Here is a 19,423-nt window from a genome sequence, read left to right as displayed (position 1 = left end):
TGTGAACAGAAATAAATGTTGAAAACTATCTTTACATGTATTTGAAAAAAACAAGATACTACTGAGAAAAAAATGGTTATAAATTCCATTCAGTTTAGGATAGCATGCACACATACACACACACACACACACATACACACACACACACACACACACACAGCCAAAATCCAAAATCTTATAGAAGCTCTCAAGAGTCAAGCTAAAGGCAGTAGAAGACAAAAGTCCACCAGCCAGGTTTCAAAGCAGAAGACAAGGCCAGACTTGTTCTTGAGCCCCAGCTTTTTCTTGACTCTACTTCACTCTGTGTAAGTTCAGATAATCTTTTTTAGGTTTTCTGTATTCATCATATTTGACATCGCTAGACGCACAGTAATGTTCTATTACATTCAAGTAGGACAATTTATTTAGCTATTCTCCCATGAAAAGACATCTAATTTGTTTTCATTTCTTTGCTACCAAAAAAAAAATTATCAGTGTTTATCTGGGAACTCTGGGACAAAGGGTACAGAAATCTTAATCAATTTATCTGCCTAATTCCAATTGCACTGACTCATAGCTGCTCCAATAATATCTGTGTGCCTATCTTCTCACAAGCTCTCCAATACTATTTCTATCTATCACTGCTGGGAAAATTAAATAAATCTGGCAAAATTATATGCATAGGTACACTTATACATTTATCCATATTTGCGCATATCCATATGCATATAGGTATTAGTTAATACAGATCTTGGATACTAAAACCCTTATCTGATAAATCTATTATAATTATTTTCCCCATTCAACCCAGTCCCTTTTTAACTTAAGTGCATTACTTTTGTTTGTGAAGATTTTCACATTTCTATAATCAATTATCTATTTTATCATTTGTAATTGCCACTACCCTGTTAATACTACAACTCCTTCCCATAACTGTGAGGATATAATCTTTTAATTTTTATAGCATAGTTTTTAATATTAAAGACATATATAAATTAGAATTTATTATGGACTATGGATAAAGTATTAGTCTAACTCTTATCACAATCAGACTTCTTTCCAGAAGTTTTTATGAAATAGGAAGTTCTCTCAAATAATTTCTTTAGATGAGATTACTGAGTTCCCTTGTTTCTGACTCTTGTGTAATCTGTGTCATTAATCTAATTTTCTATTCTTTAACCAATATTAAATAGTTTTTATGGGCAAGTAGATGACATAGTGACTAGAGTGCCAAGTCTGAAGTCAGGAAGACTCATCCAGATTTGACCTTAGACACTTGTTAGCTGTATAACTGTGCAAGTCATTTAATCCTGTTTGTCTCCATTTCTCTTCTATATAATGAATTGGAGAAGGAAATGGGAAATCACTTCAATATCTTTGCCAAGAAAACTCCAAATGGGAACACAAAGAATTAGATATAACTGAAAACAACTCCTCAAAAAATTTGGTTTAATAACTACTGCTTTAGTATTTAGATTAAAGCCTGGAAGTACTATTATCTCTTTATCTTTACCTTTTTCTCATTATTTCCTTTAATATTCTAGATGTTTATGTTTCTTCAAATGCATTCTGAGATTATTTCATCTAGTTCTGTAAATTATCCCTTTGATTAACTTTGGTAATATTATCTTTTTAAAAAAATTATATTAGCCTCGTCATGATATTTGATTATTCCTTCTTAATTTCTTTAAGAAGTACTTTGTAATTTAATTTACACAAATTTTTTATGTGCTTTGGTAGACTGATCTCCAAATGTTTTATATATTTATACTTATTTAACATAAGATATCTATTTCTATTATTGTTTTTTGGATTTTGTTATCATATAAAAATGCTGCTGATTTTTGATGGTTTGTTTTGTAGCCTAAAAATATTTTTTCAATTAATATTTTTGCTGATTTCTTTGAATTTTTTAAGGAAATCAAGTTATATCAATTGGGATAGTTTCATGTTGTCTTTGTTTAATATTTTTAAAAATTTATTTCCTTTGTCTTATTGCTATCATTTCTAGAAGTACATCAAATAATACCGGAGAGAACAGAGAGATGGACTGGAAGGAGCAATAGAAATTTTCTACAGGAAAACTGAAGTTTGTTTTCTGTCTTCATTCATTGAAATAACCAATAGTACCTTCATTAGTCAAAAGGCTCATGGGATATGGTAAAGAGGGCTTCTAGCAGGGTGGTGACATGAAGAAAAAGAATGGAAGGTTCAGATCTAAAACATGCAGATATAATAAGCTGGACCTTATAAAATGATTATAAATGAAAAGAGGAAAGACAAAGAAAACGCTAAGGTTTTGAACATTGAACTCTATAGATTAATATTACCAACAATAACTGTGAAGTCAGAAGGAAGTTCAACATTAATGAATAAAATAAAAAAAGCTTGGCTTTAGATGGTACCAGTGAAACATTCAAGTGGATTTATCTTATAGAAAGTTGTGGATATAGTTCGGGAAACCAGAAAGGAACCAGAGTCATATATTTGGGAGCTTGTATAGAGAGAAAACTCGGTGTAGTGGCTTGACCCCTGGATTTGGAGTCAAGGAGAATCCAAGGAGTTGAAATCCTTCCTCAGATACTCATTAGCTATGTGACCCTGAGCAAGTCATTCAATCTCATTTAATTTTAGTTTTCCTTATCTGTAAAATGTGGGTTTTAATTTAACCTTACAGGGAAGTTGTGAGGATTAACAGTAATAATATACATAACATACAAACCTTAAAGTACAACACAAATGTTATCTATCATGTGACAACTGAATCAATGGCAGTAAATGAACCTGCAAAAGGGGAGAAAAGGTCTAGGGAAAGAGCACTGCATTATATACCCATTAAGAGAAGAGAATGAAAAACCACTGGAGGAAAGAAAAAAGGTGCATCTACAAAGATAAGTAGAGAATTAGTAAAGTGCATTATCTCTGAAACTAAGAGATAACAAGTATACAGTAGGTCAGTAATATCAAATGTTGCAGAGATCAGAGAGGCTAAGAAATAAAAGCCAATGAATTTGACAATTAGAGGGTGATTTACACATCATTCATAGAGATAGACATACACTGAAGGAGTTGAGGGGGAGAGTGACATGACACAGAAATAAAAGCACAAAGTTTAAAGACATTTTTCCCCAAGTAGGCTGGTAGTAAATGACAAGAAAGAGATAGATCACTTGGATAGGGTAGAGAAAAGATTCAAAGGAAAACGATTAGGAAGAATTAAATGTATTTGTGTAGCTACTACTGAAAGAATTACCCCTTCTTCCTGAAGGATAAAAGGTTTATTGAACATGGAGAAAGGGGAGAGGAGCAACGGGTAAGAAGAAATTTTCTACAGGAAAACTGAGATTTGTTCTCTGCCTTCATTCACTGAAATAACCAATAGTACCTTCATTAGTCAAGAAAGGCTGCTTTCTTGACTTCACCCTTTCCCAGCTTAGTGAAACAGTTAAAAAGAAGTTTGTTTCTGATAAAGAGAAAGAAGAATCAAGGAATGACAAAACAAAAAGATGAAATCCCAATACTGGGAAAAAACTGGGCAGTATCACACGAAAGTAAAAAAGAGCCTGTAAAAAGAGGCTAATAATCACACACTGGGAAAAGGGAGATGGCACCAGGGGTTAATCAAATGATATGTGCACTTACTCAGCTCTTGATTAAAATCTTCTGCTGGAAAGCAACTCAGGGGAACATTCCCATTTCAGAAGCAGACTAAGTTCAGACCTTCCCCTATCCTAATATTTATTAAGTCTTAGAGGAACTCCTACCACAAGTCTCCCTTTATTGTTTGAGGCATGAGCTGGTGCACAGGGAAAGGGAAGATCCTCCTTTTCATCTCATTTGATATCATCATAGAAAACCAAGAAAATAATGGCAAAATATTAGTGAAATGTCAAACTGATTGCTAATGTGTTCTGTTCACTTTCTGAAGTATAGCCACTTCTCTGATTGGAAGAAGTGAATAGCTCCATTGACTGAAAAATTAAAAAACAATTAGCCATACCTATGAAGGTTTTAAAAGCGAAATCTGGATTAATTTTATAGTTCAAGAGTTGAAAACATTATAATTCAAGAGCTACTTAGAGTAGTAGCCCCTGCAGGGGAAAAGGAAAGGATTTCTCTCTCTGCCTATTCACCCCCCATTCCCATATCAGCCATGTAGCTTTGAAGGGACACTATTGGATCAGTAAGAGATGCCATATCTAGTGATAAGCAGACATATACTCTATAGATAGATAACAGTGCAGAGATAATCATTTAAGGAAGACAGTGTCTTTGAGTGGCATGATACCTGACAACAAAGAAGAGTCAATCTATGCAGAGGAACAGTCTACCTAGTAGAGTCATTAAACAAACAAACAAAAAAAGAAGTGCTTTCTCTCTATGAAAAATCATTTCCAGGTCCTACAAGTGTTAAAAGTAGTAAGTTGCTTTTGTCATATGTATATTCTTGTGTGACTCACTATCACTGAACCCAAATTCTTAGCATTGGCACTATATGTACTTATGGAATAGTGAATAACAAGTTAGGGGTTGTGGAAAATGTGGTTTTTATAGCTACATTGTTTTACAATGCCATCTAAGTAAATTCCTTTAATAAAAGATAATTGTATCTACTAGCTTTTATGAAGAAACATGCCAATGGGGGTCTATCATATCAGGAGAATATATCCACATGGTTTCCCCTAGAACTACAGAGTAATACCACCTACTGGATTCCATTCCTGAGAATAGAGTACAAGAATGAGGGAGAAGTCCAGAGAAAGTATTTTACTTATATCTATCTGTGTATCTCCACCATCATATGGTAAAAGTGCTTGAGGAACAGGATTATTTCATTTCTATTCTTGTATAAGTCTGGAGCTTGGCACCTACTAAGCCATTAATAATTGTAATAAATAAAATTAATAATAAGATTGCTTAATTTGGCCTAAATTAACTTCATATGCTCACTATTTTTTAACAGAATTGGGGGAAAGAAGGTAAAATAGGTAAATTACTATTAGAAATCCCCATGACTCATAATTGACTCTGGACAAATACAGTGGATAGTATTCAACAGGCTACAGTACTACTATTGCCAATATTTGTTCCTTAATAAATACACTGAAGTATAATACTGAATTAATTTGAAAATCTAATCCATAGTGTATTGCATTGTGTTTAGGAATTTTTTAGGAAAGTATTACAAGGAACTGAAAAATATGACAGGAATTAGGCATTGACCAACATCTAACACCCAAGGTAAGGTCAAAATGGGTTTTGTTTAGACATAAAGGATGAAGTTACTAAAAGCAAATTATGAGAACAAGGGAAAGTCTACCTCTCAGATCTGTGAAGAAGGAAGGAATTTATGGCCAAAGAAGAGCTAAAGAACATTATAAAATACAAAGTGGATAATTTTGATTACTTTAAATCAAAAAGTTTTGCACAAACAAAACCAATGCATCCAAGATTAGAAGAAAAGCAGAAATCTGGGGGAAAAAATTTACAGCCAATATTTCGGATACAAGCCTCATTTTAAAAATATACAGAGAACTGACGCAAGTTTATAAAAATGCAAGCTATTCCCAATTGATAAATGGTCAAGGAATATTAACAGAAAATTTTCAGATGAAATTAAAACCATTTCTAGTCATATGAAAATGCTCTACATCACTACTGATTAGAGAAGTTCAAATTAAGTCAGCTCTGAGTCATACCTCTCAGATTGCCTAAGATAACAGAAAAAGGTAATAACAAATGTTGGAGGGGGTTGTGGAACATTAATGAAATGTGAATGCACTGTTGGTGGACTTGTAAAATGACCCAACCATTCTGAGAAGCAATTTGGAAGTATGCCCAAAGATCTATTAAAGTCTGCATTATTCTTTGGATCTAGAAGCATCTCTATTGGGTCTATATCCCAAAGAGATCAAAAAAGAGGGGGAAAAGTTCCCATATGTGCAAAACTGTTTGTAGCAGCCTTTTGTAGTGTCAAAGAACTGGAAATTGAGTGGATATACATAAGTTGGGGAATGGCTGAATGAATAAGTTGTGGTGTTTGAAGGTAATATCATTTTATTATTCTATTAGAAATGATGAGCAAGCTGATTTCATAAAAGCCTGGAAAGACTTACATGAATTGCTACTAAGTGAAGTGAGAAGAATGAAGAAAATACTGTATACAGTAACATCAAGATAATGTTATAATCAACTGTGATGAAGAGCAAAGTTTGTTCTTCTCAACAATGAGATGATTCAAGGCAATTCCAATAGACTTGTGATGGAAAGTGCTATCAGCATCCAGGGAGAGAACTATGGAAACTTAATGTGGATCAAAGCATAGTATTTTCACCTTTTTGTTGTTGTTATTGTTTGTTTGCTTGTTTGTTTTGTTATTTTTTCCTTTCTTGTGACCTGATTTTTCTTGTGCAGAATAAAGAATATGGAAACATGTTTAGAAGAACTGCACAAGTTTTACCTGTATCAGATTACTTGCTGTATTGGGGAGGAGGAAGGGAGGGAAAAAGGTGAAAAATTTGGACCACAAGGTTTTCAAAGGTGAAGGTTGAAAGTTATCTTTGCATATATTTGGAAAATAAAAAACTTTATAAAAATTTTTTAAGTACTTAAAGGATAGCTTCTGAGGTATATGAGTACAAATTAAGTATATTAAAGTATCTCAAGTATATGAAAATCACATTTCCTGGCTGTGTGACCCTGAGCAAGTCACTAAAACTCTCTGTACTTCAGTTTTATCATCTGTAGTAATAAGAACATCTACCTCATGGGGTGGTTGTGAGGATCAAATGAAATAATATATGTAAGATACTTTGCAAGTCTTAAAATGTTAATTACTATTATTGCTATCATCATCATTTTTTTTTTTTTTTGCTACAGACAAGCTGTCCAGACTACAGTCAAGTGCTCTATCCAGTTCTGCCTGTCTTCTGTTTATTACTGCTCCTTGATACAGTTCAGATACCTTGGCAGAGCTGTAAGGGAAGTTCTGATTTTGATGGCGATCCTTTACACTTCACCTTTACCCAAAGCTTTAACAAACATGATCGGATTGCAAACCCTGACTCCTTATTCTCTTCTTTTCCATTTTTCAGAAATTGTTTATCAACAGCATCAAACTCAAGAAAATACTACTGTATAAGAAGAATCCTCTGAGTGCCAACTAGAGTCAAATATGACTCTGTGACATATTAACACAGCCTAATTACTCTTCAACATTTCCTAAACTGTGTTCTATACAGTGTCAGTAAGAAGCTCTGAGAGGAAATTCTGATGCTAGAATCTCCAAACTATTAACATGATTGTTGGTATCCAATATACTTGTTATTTGAGATAATTTTTCAATATGCAACAAGCTTGAAACAACAGGCATTTCTTGAGTATCCTCCATGGTGAAACCACTGTATTACATGCTAAGAAAATAAACAAAATCCAGATCCTCCCCTCAAGGAATTTACCCTCTATGTTAGTGTTTCAACAAATGCTTGGGAAATGAAATACAAAATAATTACAGAGAAAGAAAAGCACCAATAACTGAGGGAACAGTAAAGGTGTCAATAAAATCAACTGGTAGGAGGTGGCACCTGAAATAAGCTTGTGATTCCAAAAAGATTCAACTAAGGAAGAAAAGGATTCCATGCATCAGTACTTTATGCAAGACATAGAGCTAGAGAATGGAATATTATTTACAGGGAACTGCAAGGAGGTGAGATTGGTGAATAACAATGAATGAGGAGAAATGGAATCTTCTAGATGTATGTAGTTATCCTCAGGATAAAGAAGAGTTAGGGAAATTTGAGAGCAAAATACAATAAATTAAGTGTCTGTCACTTTAGTTGCAAAATCTTATTGATTTTATTTGCACAACATCACTCACACATATTTAGAGATGTATATTTGTAAAGGATTTTAAATGTCAAACAGAGGAGTTTATATTTTATTCTGGAAATAATAGGAAATCACAGAAATTTCTTAAACACATGAGTGACATCAGCAGGCACAGGCCTTAGGAATATCATTTTGACATTGCCAGTGGAGTTGTAAACTGATCCAATTATTTGGAGAGCAATTTGGAACTATACCCAAAAGGCTACAAAATTATGCATATCCTTTGACACAGCAGTGTCTCTATTGGATCTGTATCCCAAAGGGATCATAAAAAAGAGAAAAGGACTCAAATGAGCAAAATGTTTGTAGCAGCTCTTTTTGTAGTAGCAAGGAACCAGAAATTGAGTGGATGTCCAACAGTTGGGGAATGGCAGAATAAGTTATGGTACATGAATAGAATATTATTGTTCCATAAGAAATTATGATCAAGATGATTTTCAAAAAAATCTGGAGAGATTTAAATGAACTGATGCTAAGCAAAGAGAGCAGAACCAAGAGAACATTTACACAGTAACAATATTATGTGATGATCAACAGTGAAGAACTTGGCTCTTTTCAACAATGAGGTGATTCAAAATAATTCCAATAGACTTGTAATGGAGAGTTCCATCAGCATCCAAAGAGAGAGCACTACAAAGACTGAATATGGATCAAAGTATAGTATTTTCTTTTTTTTTTGTTGTTATTGTTTCTTGTTTGCTTATTTCTTTTCTTTCTTGTGTTTTTCTCATTCTGATCTGATTTTCTTATACAGCATGATGATATAGAAATATGTTTAGAAGAACTGCACATGTGTGACCTATATTGGATGCTTGCTGTCTAGGGGAGGGGAGAGAGGAATGAAGGGAGAATTTAGAACAACAAGTTTTGCAAAGATGAATGTTGAAAACTATCTTTGCATGTTTTGGAAAAACAAAGAGCTGTTATTTTAAAAAGGAATATCATATTGGCAGTCATATAGAGGACAGTTTGGAGAGAAAAAGATTGGTACTTTCAATGTGCAGTCATTTAAGTCATGTCTGACTGTTTGCAATGCCCTTTGGAGTTTTTTTGGCAAAGGTACTGGAGTAGTATGCCATTTACTTCTCCAGCTCACTTTTCAGGAAGAAACTGTGGCAACTGGGTTTAAGTGACTTGCCTAGTCACACAGCCAGATTTGAACTCAAGAAGATGAGTCTTCCTAACTCTAGGCTCCATATCTATCCACTGTGTATACCTAAAGTTGACTCATGAGATTGGATGAGGAGAATTCAATAAGGGTAAAGAGACCAAGGAAAAAATGATAGAGCCTGAATGATAGAGACCACTTGGAGGAGTGGTCATGTGAATAAAAAGATGGGAGACAAACATGTTGTGAAGGTAATTTCCAAACTTGGCAAATGAAATGAAGAAACTTTAATTCATATTATTTTTCTTCAAAATAGGGTTTAACAATATATTTCAAGCCCAACTAAGTTCTAAGGGCAAATTCAGAGAAACTCTTCCTATTTAGTTTAGGAATCCATAGAACAAGGACAATGTCCTAATATCCAGAAAAGCATATGCAACTTCTGAGAGTTGGCTATAAATGCTTTTTCTGAATACTGAGTTACTGAAGCCTCACTAATAAGTTTCTTCTTTGCCTGCCTTTAAAAGTATAGGGACTTAATTTTTTCTCTTGTTGTTCAGGTTATACAAGTCTTCTCCCTGTAAAGCTTTCAACAATTTCCAATTCTGTATAATAATACAAACTATTTGAGCTCACTCGCAAGGCTCTGTATCATTCTGCCCTTGCCTATATTTCTTTCTTTTTTTTTTTTAATTTCCTCCTACTCTTCATTTTGTTCCCTTAGCTTTTGCCCAGCACTGTCACCTAACCACTCCTTTCTCCTCTTTCTTCCTCTCTATTCTTGGCACCTTGCTCCAGAGATCTACAGTCTGAGAACAATGCCATCCCTACTCCCCTAAATAGCCCCATGTTATTGCAAATCTTTCCAGCAATTCTTTGAATTGCTGTTAATGTGAGCTCTCTCAGTGATTATCAATAATCACAAAAATTTCCTTCAACTTTCAAGACTCACAAATTATTAAAGCCCAGGGAAGCACCTTGCAACTTTCTGACTTTGACAGAGAGAGACAGACAGACAAACAGCAGACAGACACAGACACACAGACACACACAGACAGAGACAGACAGGCAGAGACAGAGAAAGTGAAAGGGGGAGGGAGGAGGGAGAGAGGTGGAGGGGAAGATAGTAGTTAGATAGAACAAGTAATTGTAGTCACAAAGTATTAAAGTAGCTTTAGAGACTATCTAGTCCAAATTCTTATTGTATAGATGAGGAAACTGAAATCCAGAGAGGTAAAGGGCCTTTACCACAACTGGAAGAACTAAGAATTCTTATATATGTTCCTTCATTTTTATTTGTTTGAAATCACTCTAATATAGGGCTTATCTATCTACTTTGATTAATGCAATAGCTTCCCAATATTTGTAACACTTACAAATTAATCATCCTTCTGCACAGATCTAATTATGCCTCTGCCCCAAATCCTTCAATGGCTCTCTGTTGTCAACTATAAGAAAGTTCTTATCCTAGTGTTCAGTGCTAACTATTTTTGGCAGCAAAGTGGTCCAATGGATAGAATTCTGGATGTGAAATCAGGAAGACTTATTTTTAAATACTGCCCTATATATTTAACAACCTTTATCAAATCATTGGATAAATCTTGGGTAATCACTTAATAACCCTGAGTCTCAGTTTCCTCATATATAAAATAAGAATACTAACAATAGCACCTACATCATAAAGTTATTACAAAGATCAAATGAGATAATATGTAAAGCACTTTGCAAACCTTAAAGTGTAATATAAATGCTAGCTATTAATATTATTAAAACCTCTATAATCTGATGCCATTCTACATTTGTACTATTATTCTATGCAAATTGAACAACTTCACTACCCCACAGATTTTTGCCTCCTTTGCACAGATCTAGAATTCCCTCCCCATTCCCCAATATTGGCTTTAATAAATATTTATCAAATTGAATTGAACATAGATAATATAAATCTCCATTTAACCCTGTATACATAAAATGTTGGTGAGATCCATATAAGAAAACTTTTAAAAACCAAATTAGGTACATAGATTTTTGTGAATTATTAAAAGTGTAACTGTGTCTGAGAGTGAGGTAAAATATTTCATGACATTTAAAGTCTTTTCCAATCATATACATCTATTCTAGTATCCTATCAGTATCTGAATGGGGAGGGTTGGAAAATCCCAAGGACAAGAATAGTTCTTTATATCTAGAACAGATCTTAGGAAATCTTAAAGATTAAACTATACAAATATGAGGTATCCTTCCTTTTTTCTCCTGGAAGTTGTTCCAGTATAGAATTGGATATAATATATAAGAAAAACTTAGAGGAAGGCTAACTACAGGAACTGAGAGCTGGAGAGGAAGGGAGGGAGGAATGTGATGAACAAAATTAGCTAAGGAGTGTTAGTCAAGGCCATACAAAGAATACAATTTAGAAAATGAAGGCAAAAAAACTTAAAATCAAGCAGTTAACAAGCATTAATCAAATACTTAGTATGTGCTAAGCACTGAGAATACAAAAACAGAAATAAAACATTTCCTGCCCTCAAGGAATTTACATTCTGTCATGGAGTGTGTGTGTGTGTGTGTGTGTGTGTACACAAAAGAAATTTAAAAATTGCTTTGATAACTTTGAATAAAGTTGCAGCTGGGATTTGGGAGTGAAGAGGAAAGGAATCAGAAAAAGCCTTCATCTGGAAGAAGGATCAGCAAACGGATCAAATTCATGAGTGAGCTAAAAATGCATTTTTTAAAAACTTTTTAAAAAATGCCTTATTTTATTTTATTATTTTAAAATCCAACAAAAAGAACATTCTTAGTTCACAGATGGCCCTCAGGCATGAGTTTGCCTCACCCTAACCTAGAAGAAGTCACTTGAACTGAATCTTGAAGCTATCTCTGGCACCCCTTCCCCCTTACCATTCAGCTGAAAATCTCATCTCATACTTTACCTTTGTGGAGAATTCCATTTGTCTTCATTCCCTCTCTTTTCAGATCCTTCAGACATCATTCTGCACTGACTCATTCTTCACTATAATTTCTCATGAAGAGGTGGCCTTTCTGCTTCTCAAAGCCCATCCCTAAAAACGAATTCTTGACCCTATCTCCTCTCATCTTCTCCATTCATAATCCCTTAATCTGTCCCTATCTTATTTCCTTTTCTGCTACCTACAAATATGCCCATTTCTTCCAAGCTTAAAGAGCTCTCATTTAATCTCATTTGATTCACCCACACTAGCTGTTGTCCTATATTTCTACTACCCTTCTTCACTCCTTGAAACTCCTTGAAAAAGGAAGTATTGGAATACATCCAATTCCTCTTTTTACTAACTTCTAAACTTCTAAACACTCTACAATTGGACTTTCAGTTTCATCATTCAAGTGGGGCTGCTGTCTCCAAAGTTACCAATTATCTCTTAATTGTCAAGGCCATTAGGTTTGGAAGAAAAAAAGCATAGACAAGAAGGACAGCTTTGAAAGCTACAGGTGAATTTATATACATTTAAAAAAACAAGCTATACATTTATAATTTTCTTTTCATATTCTCCTGTGGCATATGGAAATATCATTTTATTTGATATTTATTAAATTCAGGATTAAAATCTATCTTTTCAGCAGCACTTATCATTCTTTCCTTTCTGGATTCTTTCCTTTCTGGATTCTAATCATTTCTGTTCCTCGATTTTTTTTCCTGTCTGAGTATTCTTCATTTTTCTTTTGGTGGCCCATCATCCACATCATACTTTTTAGACATCAGTGTTCCCTATGGAGGCTTCTTCTTTTCCTATCCTATCCTCTTTCTCCTGGTGACCTCATCAGATCCAAGGAATTTAATTATCATTCTTTTCTTGTCTATAGAGATGTTTTACATATTTATATTTGTTGTACAGTAATTCAGTCATATCCAAGTCTTCATTACATCACCAACTGCCTACTGAACATTTTAAACTGGATGCTCCAAAGGCACTTCAAATTGCAATGCAGAACTCATTATCCTCCCAATCCCCACCCCCTAAAGCCCACCATGTTCTTTCAAATATCCTTATTACTGTTGAGGGAAATACCATCTTTCCAATCCACAAGGTTTGCAATATTAATATCATTCTTGATTCCTCATTCTCATTCACTTCATGTATCACTTGTCAAATCATGTTGTTTCTATTTCAACAACATTGCTCTTTTCTCCTTTGATACTATCACCATTTGAGGGCAGGCCTTCATCATGCTTGAACTATTGCAACAGTTATATACAGAACTGGGCATAATATTCCAAATAATTAAATAAACATGTTATGCATAACATCAATGGACATGAAGAAAGTGACAGCATTTGGAATCAATGAGTCTTTGAAGGAGGAAGTTTTTTCATACCTAAATGTTAATCTTCTCACATCCAAAAACTAAGATAGAGTCCAAGAGTCCTAAACCATTCTGGAGGGTCATGACCTGATTTGAAAACTTGGTAAAATTTAGAACTCTTTCAGAATAATGCTTTTAATGAATTAATTTAATAAATGGAATTAATAATTTGTTGCACAAATTAATTTAATAATTGAATTGGTTATTAAATTAAATGCATGTAATTGCAAAGGAAACTGAAAATATATATGTATATATTCTTATCTGAGATTATGGACTCCCTGAAATCTATCTATGGACCCCAGATTAAATTAAAAACCTGATCTAGCTCAAATCTCTCATTTGATAAATTTTTTATTTCCCACATATCCCACCTGACTATACTTTGCACTTTATCATGCCCTCACAAACCTCATCTTACTGAAAGATTATCTGGAGCCCCTTCCATCTTCTGACTGGAGAAGGTGAAAAGCTGAGCTCCTTCCAGCCTTCCATTTAAAGAGGGCACCTCAAAGAACCCTTTTTAAAATTTCCTACATGGTAGCACTCCTCTGGACTTCATCATGCTGTGCATGTACACATCAGGAACCCTGCCTTCAAAACCACCTCCTTTCAGCTCCTTTGTATATATATAGTCTTCCTTCTTTCCCACATTAGATTATTATTTGAGGGCAGGGACTATCTTTTACCTCAACTGTATCCCCAGCATTTATCTCAGTGCCTGGCACCTAGGAGGTACTCAATGACTGACTTAGAGATGGGACACAGAAACCTCAGAAAGAAGAAGAAATAGTGGGTAGAGTTCTAGATCTAAAGTTAGGGCGATTCAAATTTAATTTTTTTTTAATATTTACTATGTGTTCGACCCTGAGCAAATCAACTTAACTTGTCTTAAGTTCTCATATGTAGATGGAGAAAATAATAGTACATACCCCCAAAAGTTACCATAAGGACAAGCTTTACAATCCTTAAACTACTATATAAATTTCAGTGGTAATGATGATGATGGTGGTGGTGATGATGATGATGATGATCATGAAGGACACAGAGGTAATAAATTGTAGAGCTGGGACTCAAACTCTGATCTTCTAACTACAGATTTAGTACTATTTGTATAACACAAAACTCCTCCTCCCTTTCCCACTCACCCAAATACACATTTGCATAAAACCACCTGAAGTTAACCTCGGAAGATAGAAGTTGGGATGAGGAAGATGCAATAAAAAGGGGTTGGAATTACTAGGCTTCTATCTTAGCTCTGGCAGAATTGAGAAAGTAATCAGTGTGCAGGGTCACCTTTAACTGGCCCTTACTTCCTGGCTCAGCTGCTGTGAATCCCCAATAGGGTTTTATTTTTTAAATTAATAAAAAGAGAAAGTGAGAGGGAGAGGTGCTAAAAATTGGCATATTGATTCAAGTGAGCAAGAGCTCTACCATAGTAGGGGAGGGGGCAGGGAGATGTGGTATATAACAGCATAGTCTGATTATTGAACAGAAAAAAAAAAACAATTGATTGGTGTCCAGGGACTCTTGGTGGGAAAGCAGAGAGGGAATTAGTAAAGAGGACAAGCAGCTGACTTCCAGAGCAGGACATAAGCCAGGAAATTACTGTCTGTCTTTTCTCCACCCACCCTTTTTTTTTTGGCTCCTCTCCCTCCCTCCTTCTCATGTACCCATTTGTTTCTCTTTTAAGTGATCTTGCTTTTGTGGCAATGGTTTTACCAAGTAGTCCCCACCCCCTCTTGTCATTTGGGGGATGCATGACTGGCATGTAATGAAGAGATTGTTTGCCTGCAGCCAGTCTCCCAGCCTGGAGAAAAAGAGGCGAGGAGTGATTGAGGGGGAAAGATTAAAAAAAAAAAAAGAAGGCCTGGCAGAAGCAACCATCCTCAAAAGGATTTATTCAAAAGACTCCTGCTCTGTCCTCCCAAGTTTGTGAGGGAATACCAAATACCACTCCTCTTTTCCTTGCCTTTCCATTTAAAGGCACCTATTGCAACATCCTAGACTTATCAGTTCAGAAACAGACACAGTCAGATTTTCACACTTCCCTGGATCATTTCTATAACCAGCAGGAGCTTTTCCAGTCTTCTTTAAAGAACATCTCTGTGGCCCCAAGGAGCTGTGCCCCTATCCATTGCCTCTGTCATTAGGGAAAGCTTGTTTGTGAAGACCAATTAAATCCATGAAAAAGAAAATGGGACCCCAGTATAGCTTCCTTATGCTTGGGAAGAAAGGGGAAAGGATCATTTGAGTTCTGTTATAAAATGAGGGTCAGTATTATTCCATCACCTTGCGACAGAGAAAGGAAGAAAGGGTAAGGAAGAACCATAACATGAATAGAAAAGAGGAGAGGAATTCACAAGATGCTTTATAGCTTACTCCAGACCACTGTCAAATACAATTATTAACTTTGTACATAAAAATGAAAATTCTAGTTTGGTTAAATATTGCACGATAAAAAGAAGGGATGGGAAAAATCTTGGGTTAGTACTATTCATTCTACTCAGTTAAGGTTTCAGAAGGGAATTTCTCTTTTTTTGTTGTTAATTTTTAAATTTTTTTTATTTTCGGGTTCTAATTCGTCCCCTCCTTCCACTCTATCCCTCACTCATTGAGAAAGCAAGAAATATATTATCTATTATACATATGAAATAATGCAAAGCACTTCCATATTACTCATGTTGGGTGGAGGAAAATTTAAAAATATATTTCAATATGTTAAGGGAATTACAAGGAAGAGATATGACCCAAAAAAGGTCCTTGACATAATTATCCAATCCAATCAAAGGAGCATTTGCAAATTATCCATTATATTCAAGATTCTATGATGAGAGGAACAGTTGAAACACTTCAATTTCTTTGACCACTAGAGTTCTAAAATCATTTTTCGATATCAAGGGTCTGGGACATGTGTGATACATTACTGTTCCTCTTTTGAAGATATTCAGGAATTTATATACAAGAGAATCATGATGTAAGGAAAGTGCCTTAAAGACACTATGAAACATGCATAGATATTCTATAACTGGTTCTGGTTGGCCAACCACATGTGAAAGAAGGAGCTCATTGATGGGCTGTATAAGCATTACAAAAGGTTTATAAACTTCAGCTCGGGCCTGTTGGTCCCATTCAGTGATTCTTTCACTTAATACATCTGATAAGTGACAATATTATAAGATGTCTCAAAGGCACTTCTTTTTAGGCAATGTGACCCTATGAAGGAGCACTGATCCTTGGCATCTACATCAATGTATAAAAATATATACATCTTATATGTTTACTTTCAAAAGATCCAAAGGGTACCTTAGCATCTCAGCATTCTAAGATCTGTGAGTTTACACTGATACTCAAAGGAGCAAGGGAAAATCTTCAGGAGAAATTTTCAAGGCCCAGATCAGCTGCTGAAACTAAGATTCATTTGATAGTCATATGACAAATGAACATGAATATGGCAATATTAAGGCTGTTGAAAATGAGATAAGTTGAATCTATTCATCCACAAGAGTAAAAAGGTATGGGAAAGAGTGTCACTGAGGTGTATGTGAGAAAGAATTATATATATATATATATATTATATATATATATATTATATATATATATGTTTGTATTATACCTTTGGAGTAAATATTTCTTTGTAAAAACTGCCATATATTTAGTGTTTAAGTAGAACTAGGCTGATAGTCACTGACTTCTAATAATGGGGAGAACATAGCTAATGGGGAATCAATCTGAAGACCATAGAGAAAAAACCTACAAACCCCTCAAGGTACCCTAGAACCCTGAGGGGAAGATGTAGCACCCTGGTTCTGAGTCCTTTTCTATAGTTTAAAAAGTACCAAAAGGAGAAACTCTGCATAATAACAGTTATTCATGAATATGCCTTGCATAGGACATTGGACTGGAAAGGATGTTGTTAAAGGAAAGACTTTGAGAAAGAAGCTCCAATTTCTAGAAACTGTGGTGTAGACTCTTATTGACTATTCTCTATTTACAACATTGAGGATTATATTTTATATATACCAAAACATTTATAGCAGAATTTTGCTTTGGCAAAAATTGCTTTTAAAGCAATCAAGAGCATTTAGTACTGGTTAAGAAATAAAACAGTGGATTAGTAGAATATATTAGGTTTACAAGACACAGTAGTCAATGACCATAGTGATCTAGTGTTTGATAAACCCAAAGACTCCAGTTTCTGGGATAAGAACTCATTGTCTGACAAAAATTGCTGAGAAAATTAGAAAATAGTATGGCAGAAACTAGGTATTGACCAACATGTAACACCTTATACCAAGATGAGAGCGAAATGGGTTCATGATTTAGAGATAAAGTATGATAAGCAAATTAGGAGAACAAGGGATAGTCTATCTCTCACACCTGTGGAGAAGAAAGGAATTTGTGGCCAAAGAACTAGAGAGCATTATGAAAAGGAAAATTGATAATTTTGATTATATTAAATTTAAAAGCTTTTGTACAAACAAAACCAATGCAGTCAAGATTAGAAGGGAAGCAAAAAACTGGAAAAATATTTACATTCAAGGTGTCCTAATAAAGGCTTCTTTTCTAAAATATATAGAGAATTGACTCAAATTTATAAGAATATAGGCCATTCCTCAATTGATAAGTAGTCAAAGGATATGAACAGGCAATTTTTAGGTGAAGAAATTAAAATCATTTCTAATAATATGAAAAAATCTAAATCACTATTGATGAGAGAAATGCAAATTAAGACAAGTTTGAGGTACTATTTTATACCTTTCAGATTGGCTAAAATGACAGGAAAAGATAATGAAAAAACTGGGACACTAACACATTGTAGATGGAATGATGAACTGATTCAACCACCCTGGAGAGCGATTTGGAACTATGTCCAAAAGGCTATCAAATTGTGCATACCCTTTTATCCAGCAGTGACTCTACTGGGTCTGTGCCCTCGCCTCAAAAAAACATAAAAAAGGGAAAAAGATCCACATGTGTAAAAATGTTTGTAGCAATTCTCCTTTTTGTAGTGACAAAGAACTGGAAACTGTGTGAATGCCCATGAGTTGGGGAAAGGTTGAATAAGTTATGGTATATGAATGTTATAGAATATTAATGTTGTATAAGAAACAATCAGCAGGATGATTTCACAAAGGCCTGGAGAGATTACATGAATTGATGCTAAGTAACAAGAGAACATTGCTCACAGAAATGATAAGATTATGTGATGATCAACTCTGATGGATGTGGTCCTTTTCAATAATGAGGTTATTCAGGCCAATTCCAATAGATGTGATGGAGAGAGCTATCTGCATCCAGAAAAAGGATTACCGGGACTGAATGTGGATCACAACATAGCATTTTCACCTTTTTGTTATTGTTGGCTTGCTTTTTTTTCTTTCTCATTTTTCTTTTTTTTTTTTGGAGCTGATTTCTGATAAATGTGAAAATATGCATAGAAGAATTGCACAAGTTTAATCCATACTGGATTACTTGTTGTCTAGGGGAGGAAGTGGGAGAGAAGGAAAGGAAAAAATTTGGAACACAAGGTTTTGTAAGAGTGAATGTTGAAAATATTTGCATGTATTTTGAAAATTAAAAAAAAACTATAATTAAATTTAAAAACTGCTTTTAAAAATGGGTAAATATTGATGAAGGAATAGCTGAACAAATTTTAAGTATAATGGAATATGAAGAATTCAGAGAAACTGAAGAAGAATTCTCTGAACAAATACATAACATAGTTAGGAGAAATAAGAGAAATATAAAAAGCCACAACAATGTGAAAGAAAACAATACTCCAAAATATCAGAATTTAGGTCAAAGCCCTGAGCTATTTTGACTTTGGTGGAGACTCGTGATAAAGCATACCTCCCACTTTGATGAATTCCTACTAAATTATAGGTTCAGAATGAGGTAAAGACTGTTAAACCTGCTCAGTATCTTCAGAATATTTTATTTGCATTTCGTAAAAACAGGGGTTCTATTAGTGAAGGCAGAGGAGTGTTGTTGGAATTGAGAAGTGTCAGGGACATTTTAAAAACATAAAATATTTCAAAAATCATATTATATCCTTTTAAATCATATACCTGTCTATCTGGGACCAAAACATTATAGTTTTATCTCAAG

The 19,423-nt window shown here is 34.5% G+C and overlaps 1 protein-coding gene across 8 annotated transcripts in view; it reads right to left on the bottom strand.

Moving 5' to 3' along the window:
- RBFOX3 (RNA binding fox-1 homolog 3) overlaps positions 1 to 19,423 on the bottom strand; it is a 974,608-nt gene that overhangs the window by 680,462 nt on the left and 274,723 nt on the right. The window lies entirely within an intron of this gene.

Source organism: Antechinus flavipes, chromosome 4, assembly GCF_016432865.1.
Source record: "Antechinus flavipes isolate AdamAnt ecotype Samford, QLD, Australia chromosome 4, AdamAnt_v2, whole genome shotgun sequence".
Lineage (NCBI taxonomy): Eukaryota > Metazoa > Chordata > Mammalia > Dasyuromorphia > Dasyuridae > Antechinus > Antechinus flavipes.
This window is presented reverse-complemented; position numbering and strand designations above follow the sequence as displayed.